An 11,471-nucleotide genomic window follows, 5' to 3' on the forward strand; every position below is an offset into this window, starting at 1 on the left:
GTCATTTCTTTGGGCAATAGATGCGGCCGCAAGTCCAACTTGTGTGCCGCATATTTGCTGCAACTTTATGCTCTTTTGCTCTTTTTGTTCCATTTTGTCCTCGACTCACAAAATCTGAAAACACACGAAAACACAAACAAACACTTGAAAATACTACTCAAAAAGTATAAGTAGTGGATGTAAAATGCCTTAAAATCCACGACTTATCAACACCCCCAACTTAACCTTTTGCTTGTCCTCAAGCAAACGACTCGATACTCACGACTCACGACTCACGACTTGCTAACTGGCCTACATGAGATGCACATGACTATCGGTTGGTATCAATAATTAGAAAACACGTATAATCATTCTACTATATCTGCCCCTTCTTGTTATTTCAAAAATGCACTAATAATGACCTCATGACACTCCAAAGCTTCACATAGTTTCTAGAGATTACTCAATTCGCAATCACATTTTATTGACTCGCTTGCATGGTCTTATTGCTTATCTATTATTACAATACATGTATCCTCACAAGAAAGAAAGTCCCTTTCACACAACTATCAATCAATATAGAGGGATAAAAGGAGAACACTCGCACTAAAACATAATCTCACGTGTCACAAGTATCAAACCATATGCTTTCCCGTACTTTCTTTCCATACTAGTTCCAAAAACAATCAATTGTAGATCACAAAGATCTTTTCGGGTTGTAATGACGGCTTTGGGTTGGGTAGGATACAAATTTGGATACAAAATTGACTATCTCTTCCTTGAGCACTACATTTGACTTGGTTGAGGCCTTTTCTTTGATTCACCCCGATTTCATTTTCTTTCCACCTTTTCTCTCCTTAGTCACATCTTTCTATTGCCTTTTTATTAACTACCCCTTTTGCACTTATTAGAATCCTTTCTAGCAAACACAAAAAACTTCTTTTTTTTCTTTCATTTTTTTTTCATGCAAGGGCAACCTCTTCATTTCTAACAACCGCCATTCCACTTTCTATTTTCGTCAACCTTACTCACATAACCTCTCACCCCAACTTAGGCCAACAACCTATGTTGAGATTTTAGAGTTCAAGGAAGGATGGGTTCAAAAGAGATACATGAAGTGGTACGGCTTGTAATATGGCAACAAGAAAAAGGCTAAAGGCTCAAAAGGGGTGACTAGTGATACATATATCTACAAGGTGTTTCACCTGGAAATTCAAAGATTGTCTAAGATCCTTTCTTCAACCGATCATTTAAGATTAGCTTAGAAAGAAAAACCGAGCAAGTTCTAGTTGACACAAGCAATCACATAAGTTAGTACAAGACGTCACCACTCATGGCACATACATTGTTCAAAATGAGTCAATAGCTTTTAAGACAAGATTAATTCATGCTTTACCCAATTGAATAGTCAAGAGTAACAAGGTGAAGCCTAAGTGTGTCATGATCATTAATTCTCATTAAAGCTCAAAATTTTTGGAGGGGTATGCAATATCATGTAACATTCTAACTGTAATGATACCAAACAAGTCATGCGCACATCCTGACCCTACAAGGCTTAGTCCCCTTAAGAAAGCGCCCAAATTACACCTTTAAAATAGGAGTAAGCGGTCGTAAAAGCGGCGCCGCAACTACTAAGTTGCGACCGCAAACTCAAGATGCGGAGCCGCATCTTAGTCTCAAACTCAGTGATTTTGGCTAGGCCACTGTCAGTTCAGTACAGATGAGATGGAGGTGCGACTCCCGCAAACTAAATTTGCGGTCGTAAACTCAGTTTGAGGTCGTAAATTCCATCGTCATCCCCAAAGTTAAAACCTAAGCCACACTTGCAATTTGTAACCATTTTCAGGCTATTATCTCCCACCCCACAATCACAATAAGCAAGACCAACACTATTAAGCTACCAACAAGCATTCCCTACCCCTAATCTAACAAATTCCACACATAAACATTCAAATCCCACAAAACCATTGCAAATCAAGTTAAACAAATGGGGATAATGGTTCGCGCATCACACTAATGCTACGAGGTAATGTTATAGGCTAATACCATACTTAGATTGCAAGATTTGAAAGAGTTAAAGTCATAAGCCATATAACATACCTTATAGATCAAAAGTAAAGAGTGGCAAGTATGAAATTGTTGATTACGAGCCAATTAAAGTGCCAAACACGCAGATGGGGGTGGGATTGGGTCGGATTTGAGGGATGTATGCTTGAAATTGTGATTAGGGGTAAAAATGGGAAGAAGAGTCGTGCTTTAAGATAAAAGGGGGGAAAATTGAAAGAAGAGTTTCAAACCCGCGTTATATACCTTTGGAGTTTGCATAGGGAATGAGGTCGCATATCTAGTTTGCGACCTCGCATTCTCTCCGCAAACTCCACTTACCTGACGTGGCACTGGCTGATAGGGTCGAGCAAAGTTGCGGCCGCAAACTCAAGTTGCGGAGCCGCAACTTGCTCGCAAACTTTTTTTTTTTTGTCACTTCCTTTTTGTGGGTTGAAGATGCGGCCGCAACTTTTCACCGCATTTAGAGATGCGGTACCACATCATGGCTGCAAATTCACCCCTGCCTTTGATTCTTGTTTCCTTTTTCCAATTTTTCCCAGAGTTCATTTTTGCAGCTGGTTCCCCTTTCATTTCCTTGCATCCTACACACGTAAACAAACATTAAACAAAAGACTTGGGTTGCCTTCCAAGAAGCGCTTGAGTTAACATCGCGGCATGATGACTTTACCCTTTTTCATGGTTCATTGAGGTAGGTGACCTTAATTTTCTTTGCTTCATTGGGTAAGCCAAATTAATGCTTGACCTTTGCCCATTCACTTTGAAATGCTCTCCATCGGGGGCAATAAGCTCAATAGCTCCATATGGGAACACTTGTGCTACCTCAAAAGGCCCGGACCACTTGGACTTTAATTTATCCGGAAACAACCGGAGCCTTGAATTGAACAACAACACTCGATCTCCGGGGCTAAACTCTCTTTGCAGTACTGTAGCAAGTCGGTACTGTAGCAGTACTGTAGCAAGTCGGTACTGTAGCAGTACTGTAGTACGCGTTTCTGCTTTGTCAGCCGAACTTGTAACATCTATAATTCTCTACTACGACGTCGTATCGATGAGCGGTTTATTGCATTGAAAACTAGACTCGACGAACTTCATTTTAGGCTTTTTGAAACACCTTAAAACTCCTAATATACTAGGAGATATGCCCCTCCAAAGTTGACTAAAAATCTGCCCAAAATCCTGGCAACATTTCTCAAATTTTGATCAAACTTATTTTCTTCAATTTGCTTGATCTCGAAATCTTCCGAAACTCTACATACATGATATTTATCATTTATTATAATTGATAATGGTCATGTTCTTATGTTTCAAAATAGTCTTTCCCGATTACGACTTACGAGATCGTAATTCATCATTTACTTCATTGTTACATACTTCCCATGGCTTGTATCTTCCAAAACATCATGGGACGTCTCCGATACTCCATTACTACGGTGATGTACGTGGCATGCTCATGCTCTGAAAGTGCGGGGTGTAACAGAAACACAACCCCCCGAAAATCCCATAGGAGATACATGTCCTGCACAATCACATACACAAGACAAACCGCCTAGAACTCGTAAGCCAACCGCTAAAATTTGGAAATTTATGACTAAGGATAGGGAAAGCCAAACAGCTAAATGTACCCTATGTGGACAAGTATTTACTTTTAAGCAAGAAACTAGTAAGGATGGTGGAACGGGTACACTAAATGGTCATATGAGAAAGAAACATATGGATGTTTGGGGAGAGCAAACGGGTTCAAATGTGGGAGGTATTCAAATGACGATAGACCCACGAACCGGTAAAAATTTTAAGTATGACAAGAAAAAAGAGCGAGTAGAAATAGCTAAAATGGTAGCTTATGATTGTTTACCATTTTCCTTTCCTTCGGGTTTGGGGTTTGTTACTTACATTCAACGTTGTTATAATCCGTTATTTGAGGGTATTCCTAGAAGTACTTGTAGAGCGGATGTTATAGATTTGTATAAAAAATATAGATTTTATTTGTGCCATGTATTTAATTCTTTAAATTGTAATGTTTCTCTTACCGCTGATTTGGGTCTTAGTCTTAACAAGTTAGATTTTTTTGCTATTACATGTCATTGGGTTGATGACAATTGGGTTATGCAAAAAAGAATTATAGCTTTTTTATATGATGAGGAAAAGGTCGTCACGATGAAAATTTTTTAGCAGATTCAATGTCTACTATTATGAGATTTTTTAACATTTATAGAAAACACTTTGTATTGCTTTAGATAATGTTTCTAATAATACAAAGGCGATTGGTCTTTTAAAAAGAGAACTAAACCCTCCGCTAAGAAATATTTTTCACGTTAGATGTAGTTGTCACATTTTAAACTTAATTGTTAAAGATAGTCTTGTGCGTTTTGACGATTCTATTCAAAAAGTTAGAGATGCGGTTGCGTTTCTTTTTTGTAATGCTAATAGGGGAAGAATTAAAGATTTTAAGAATGCTTGTGTGGAAAATAACCTTAGACCTAGGAAAATTCAAGTAGAAATTGAGACTAGGTGGAACTACACTTACATTATGCTACAACAAGCATATGAGTATAGGATTCCCATACAACAAGTTCACAACAAATATAATATTAATAGTGATGATTGGTTAAATTTTACGGATTGGGAAGATGTTAAGGAATGTGTTCAACTCTTAGAAATTTTTTATTATGCAACTCTTGCTTTTTCTAAACAATTCTATCCCACGGTAACCGGACTTTATCCTACTTAGCGGAAATAGCTAGAGTTTTACAAGAGTATAAATATAAAACCGGTTATCAAGCAGCTATTTTTTATATGACAACAAAATTTAAGAAGTATTTTTTTCCCATCCCAACTTTATTTATATTGGGTTCTCTTTTAAATCCTTGTTTAAAAGTGTCTTATACTAAAGCATTGGTTGGTCAAATTTATACATTTTTAGAAATTGAAGAGGGAGTTCAACCATTTTTAGCTGAAGCCGAACTCGCTATTGATGACGAGTTTAGAATTTTTTTTACTCATTATTCTAATTTGGAAGAACATGCTACACTCGTTGCTCTACGCCCTACTACTTCTCAAAGTAGCAAAAAGGGCTTGTCGGGTTTAAAAGTTTTACATTCACATCCAACTCCTTCTTGTAATGCAAACTTTGATGAATATCACTTTTGTTTGATTCAGTCAAATGTGGATATCAAGGACCTAAATGAGTTGGACGTCTTAGCATGGTGGAAGAAATACAAGGCAAGTCATCCGATACTCTCAAGAATGGCTCGAGATATCCTTACGGTTCAAGTATCAACGGTGGCTTCGGAGAGTGCATTTAGCCAAGGAAGACAACAAATTGGAGACCATAGACACTCATTATCCGGCTTTAGCTTGCAAGTACTAGTGTGCATTCGCGATTGGATTAGATCGGAGTGACGCAACCAAAACTTAGAAGCGGAGGAAGGCGAAGAGAAAGAGATTGAAGATTTGATAGCAAGTGGACTGGACCAAATGGAAGACTTTGAAGATACTCCATGGCCGAATATGATATGGGGGAAATTAACCAAATGATTGAGAATTGGTGATTTTATTATTCTACTATTTCTTTGCAACTCATGTATTATTTGCAAGTTAAAAAAAAATACATCTTGCAAATAAATGTTATCCAAGAATGAATAAAATATATGGCTCATTGAGTTTTCTTCTATTTACTTGTGTTCATATTTTTACTTATATTAAGTTAGGAATATACCTAAAATATACTTATAATATACATCTACTTAAATTAAAAACTAGAAAGTTATATACTTGAAAAATAACTAAAATATACTAAGAATATACTTATAATATAAATATACTTAATTTATAAAATACGAATTTATAAACTTAGAAAAAAATTAAGCTATAAATAACTTAAGTTATAATATATAAGTATATATAATATACATATAACTTAAACATATATATATAAGTTATAAGTCAATATAGTATACATATAACTTAAACACACACACACATATATATATATAAGTTATATAACCTAAGCATATTGATATATATAAGTATATTCTTAGTATATTTTAGGTATATGTAGTATAACTTAAGCATATAACTTAATATATATATATATATATATATATATATATATATATATATATATATATATGCTGCCTGTATTGCCGTTAGTAAGTTAATATATAAACCTTACTTATAAATAAATATAACATATGTAAATATACCTACAATATACTAATAAATACTATAATATATATATAATATACAAAAAACAAAAAAAAACAAAAAAAAAGAGGTTTTGCCACTTTTGAACCGGACCGGTCCGGTTTCGGTTATTTAACCGTTAAATCGGAACCGTTGGCTGGTTCCGATTTTTGAATCGGAAACCGGCCGGTTTGTTAACCAGTTACCGGTCCGGTCCGATTCAAACCGGTTAACAGGCTTAGTTGTGACAGGGATAAAAATACGTAAACAATGCAACCACATTAATTCTGCGAACATGACCAAATTTGACGTGTAACTTTCCAGCATGATATTCATGGTCCCTACATCTATATCGTGATAATGTCATCAGCTATCTTGCTTTAACGCATAAAAAGTATCTTACCTAATTCAATTCAATTTGAATCACACGCAATAAAGATTTTGCGGTTGGTCACAGTATTTGAAGTGACTCATACTGAAGAAGAAATTGTCCACATACAAGAATGTGAAAGATTTTGAAACATCCAACACATATTCTCAAGACTCTATCTAGGTGGAGTGTTCTAAGATTTAGTTTTTGTTACTCCTCCTTTAGCTTTTCGTGACATTTTTTCTTTATTAATTCATTACAAAAGAATGATATTTGTATATTTAAAAATAATTTAATAAATATTCGTTATACATACCCGGTTAATATTCTCGAGAGTCAAATCATGCAATATCAATTGTCGTTTTACTTTTTCTTTTTTTGCATGTGTTTATATGTATACGTGGGATAAAGCAGTTCAAAGATATTCTTAACATAACATAATATTGTCTGCTTTGGCCAAATCCTCGCGGCTTTCAGAAAAAATCTCGTACCATTACGAGTGTCATATGCATTATATGTAGCTTTTTTATTCTTTTCAGCTACCAATGTAGACTTTGTTCGTACACCAATAATCTACCCTCGAACTAAGTTCACATGACCCATCACCTCATGTGTTTATATGAAGATTAATTGTATATCACCCACATCAAATGAGTATTTATGGTCACCAACCAACTCACTTTTTTCCTATGTGTCTTAAAAGCTACGGGTAAAGATAGTAAATCGGCCCATAGACGGGCAAAGGCACTAAGTCAGGCATACGCCATCACTTCGTGATGTTCATATTTGTCTCGTTGAACCATTGATTTTGATACCTTGGGTTAAAGTAGCTTAAAGATACTCTTAACATGGTGTGATATTATTCGCTTTGGACTAAGTCTACACGATTTTCCTAAAAGCCTCACACCAGAAGAGTGTCACTAAATCTTAAATGTAGTTTCCTTTTCTTTTTAGCTACCAATGCAATATGGAGCTTGTTCGCATTCCCAATAATATTCACATATATATAATTATGATATATTGAAGACCACAAGTTCTTAAAACTTTTTTTTTTCAATTAAAATTATGTACACTTTCATATTACGTCACATTATTAAAACGAAAAGAGTGGCCATGTTTGTAATCTTTACATATCTATATTCCTTAAACTTATGATGCACTATAGCTTAAAACTGTCAGAATATGCTATCCTTAATCCAAGGAAACAGGAGGAGGGAGAATAGCATCATCTTAGCTATATACTAGGGGCAGTGGCGGAGCCACCATATTCATTAAGGGGGTTCAATATATAAAAAAGTAAATATATGAAGAAGCTAAAGGAGTTCAACATCTACTATATACACATAAAAAATAATTTTAACCATGTATAAACAGTATTTTTTTCCGTCGAAGGGGGTTCGAACCTTGGCCCTATGTGGCTCCGCCCCCGACTAGGGGTGTATGGCCGTGCTAATCAGTAAGTTGTACGTCGGCAACATCAGCTAACAACACAGCTTTAACATAGAGCCCGTTTGGATTGACTTATAAGTTAGCTTATAAGCTGTTTTCAGCTTTTTTGAGTGTTTGGATGGCCAGCTTAAAGTCATTTTATGCTTAAAATAAGCTCAAAAAAATAATTGGACCCATTTGACTTAGTTTATCTAAAGCAGCTTATAAGCTGAAAACAGCTTATAAGCCAAAAAAAATAAGTTGGACTACCCCAACTTATTTTTTTCAGCTTATAAGCTGCAAACAGCTTTAAGCTGTAAGCCAATCCAAACGGGCTCATATTATTAGACATAATGTTGCATAGCATTTTCAAGTTGTAGTGGCACTAATCGAGTCAGGTGTATTTCTCTCAACCACGAGGTAGATTGAAAAGGAAATTCGCACATGCTAATGGTTGAATATTATTTACAATGTTTTAGAACAAAAGATTCAGTTATGAATTTTGTACGGTTGGCAGGTGATACATTCTCCCCATCGACCTTCAGATTTTCCGAAATCAGTATTGTATCCATCACCATGTGAACGAAGTCCTGCATATCAATAGTATATAACATGATTTTAAAGTCTAAAAAAATTCAAAAGGTAAAAGATGAGTCTTTTACATTTTCATGAAGAAGTAAACGCAAGCAAAGAAAGGCACTCCTCCTTAGAGCACCAGAACTGTTACTGCAAAAGTACCAAGAATATCTCATAAATTGTATTTCCAGCAATTGTTGCATCACATATTCAATTCCGAGTTTTCGCCGAACATAATCAAGAACCCAAGTTGCCGAAGAATATAGGCAACAATGAACAGGCTCCTTTTTATTTTATTAATTGCTTTCAGTGTTAGTAAATGATCAGTTTGACGGCTCATTAACCATTGCTACCACTTCTAGAAGTTTCTCACTCATAGTCCTACCATTTGTTAATTCATCACAAAATTGCTTAAAATTTCCTGTGGACTTCACAGTGTTCAACCCTTTCGAAGAGATAAATTTGAACCCTTGCTCGGTCTAACAGCTCCTCTTAATCTGTATGAGCTCCAATGATTTGAAATCCGATTCCAGCATCATATCTACACAGGACAACAATAATATCATGTGACTTGCAAAGCAGTTCAAGCATCTTTTTTTTTTTTTATTAGATAAGGCAAAGCAGTCCAATCATTCTTTTTAGGTAATTATCCATCGGCTTCAAAATCTTTCCTTATACAATTAGGAAAATAGTAGATCCACCTTATATCCTAAATCATACTTCAGTGTGTTTCAAGTTCTACACTCTCATAAGAAATGCAACATCCAAAGAGGAGTTCATATATATCTTCTATAGACACTTTATCTAATTTCTGTAAGCTTCTAAGAGACTGTTGCTCCTCATATAACTCATTTACTTAAAATAAATTTGTCCGGAAAAAAATATTAAAAAGCAATGAATGAGACGAACAATGGTTGTAAATGAAGTGCAATTAAATCAAAAATTCTTTTATTACAGTTTATAAAGTAGAGCAAACATTCAATTCAGTATCCATAGTCAAAAATTGTCAATACAGAAAGCCATCTTATAAAGCACATGCAGTCACTATGCTTAAAGTACTGAACATTTATCCTATTCCATATTATCAAGAATCAAAACTTCATCGAGTAGCAAACGTACTTTACTGGAAGAGAAAAGGTATCAAATGAAAATATAAATAAGTCGCACATTCAAGCAGTACTTTTCGAAGTTGTATTAGCTGAATTAAATTAATTAATTTTCTGGAAATATGAAGCATGAGAATTTGTGGCCTAAATGAAATCAGGCAGGTAAATTTATGAACACATTTATAATGAAACTGATAATGGATAACTCTGGTTACCTTGGAAGAATCCATTGTAAGTGAAAGATGCTTTCATAAAATGCACGACAAAGCAGATCCCAACAATATGATTAATCCAACATGTTAAAATGATTAAAAAAAAATACACAAAGGGATAAGGGAATTCCTGATCCGATAGTCAAGTGAGCTACAAAACATATGAACATTGGGCAAGTTGTTCTTTAAATCTGAACTTTTCCACCATCATCAATTATAAAATCATAACAGTAAGACCCAAAACGTTCCTTTGGGGGGGAGGAATACTTTTTCAGCTGCTCAGTCTCATTCAAGAGATAAATTAGGCATGAATTTGCTCAATATTTAAGCTTGAGAATTTGACGGTCTTGCAAGTGAAATCGAGTCATTTCTTCTATATGTTACCTCCAATGTTCTTTGGAAACTCTCCTTTCTCATCATCCTCCTTCTTCTGTGAACTTAAGCACTTAACCCCAAATAAGTAGTGCTAACTGCTAAATAAGTTCAAAATTCCAGCAAATAAACAACAACAACAATTTATAAAGAAAGTTTTTGGTACTATAATTTAATTCTGCACTAATAAGCTAGTATGTGTATCTGTGTACCATTTATTCTAGACCAAAGAATCAAATCAGATTTGAAGATCAAAGTCTTCCTTTTATCGCAATTCTAATCTTCGAAAAAAAGTCTTAAAGCAAATGATATTACCACCATGATATGTATCTTTGCCGTCATTTACCGACAACCAATTGCACCTTACAACATCCATAAAATTGCCAAATTATGAATTATGAAGAGAAAAAAAAAAACACGAAAAGAAAGAGAAAAAGAACATGAAGAACAAAAAAAGTACGAAGACAACCCAAACAAATACGACATATATCTTACCATATCAGAAGATAATACTTTTCAAAGAGGAGTTCAAAGCAATTGAAAAGGAAACTAACTCTTAACTAGAATACGCAACAAGAATTCTTTGAAAGTTATACGCAATATAGCCACGTAGAGATATAGATAAACTACTAAAAGACATGTAAGTAGCATTGATAATTAATGTTAAATGTCCAAATTAACCTCAATCTATTTGTAAATGGCATTAAGCAGCCATGTTGAAACCCACATTTCTATAATATACAAACCTTAATACAATATATTATCGTACATGTCTATTCACTTTAATTAGGTAGGCTTTAAGGGTTGTATTTTGAAAATAACTTTTAAAAATATTATAATTGTTAATTATATATAGCAACATATACAAAATGTATTTTATGTACCATTCCTTTAGTTATAATTAAAAAATGAAGTTCAAAAATTAAAAACATATGATGGAATTAAGTCTTCGAGATAGAAAGAGTCGGACTTTTTTCTCATTGTCGAAAGTTGTTTGTCGATGTGAAAAAAAAATTAGTAAGAATATGAGGGAAAATTAATATTTTGATTCTAGATTTTTTCTTATAAATTCTTTAATATCGACAGGTTGATATTCATTTCAATTAACTAACTGATCAGATCCAAACATAAGAATCATTGTTGTATATATTGAATTTTTTAACAGCAAAACTAATAAAA

The 11,471-nt window shown here is 34.4% G+C and overlaps 1 long non-coding RNA gene across 2 annotated transcripts; it reads right to left on the reverse strand.

Moving 5' to 3' along the window:
- Nucleotides 1-8,363: 8,363 nt before the first annotated feature.
- Nucleotides 8,364-11,012, reverse strand: LOC132619300 (uncharacterized). 2 transcript variants are annotated; one of them, XR_009574660.1, is made up of 3 exons: nt 10,788-10,939; nt 8,689-9,143; nt 8,364-8,616 (listed from the first exon to the last, which is right to left on the reverse strand). It is a non-coding gene; the product is annotated as an uncharacterized LOC132619300 (long non-coding RNA). The 2 variants fall into 2 exon arrangements; XR_009574659.1 differs by having other exon boundaries at nt 8,364-9,143; nt 10,788-11,012.
- Nucleotides 11,013-11,471: the final 459 nt, after the last annotated feature.

Source organism: Lycium barbarum, chromosome 11 (assembly GCF_019175385.1).
Source record: "Lycium barbarum isolate Lr01 chromosome 11, ASM1917538v2, whole genome shotgun sequence".
Taxonomy (NCBI): Eukaryota; Viridiplantae; Streptophyta; class Magnoliopsida; order Solanales; family Solanaceae; genus Lycium; species Lycium barbarum.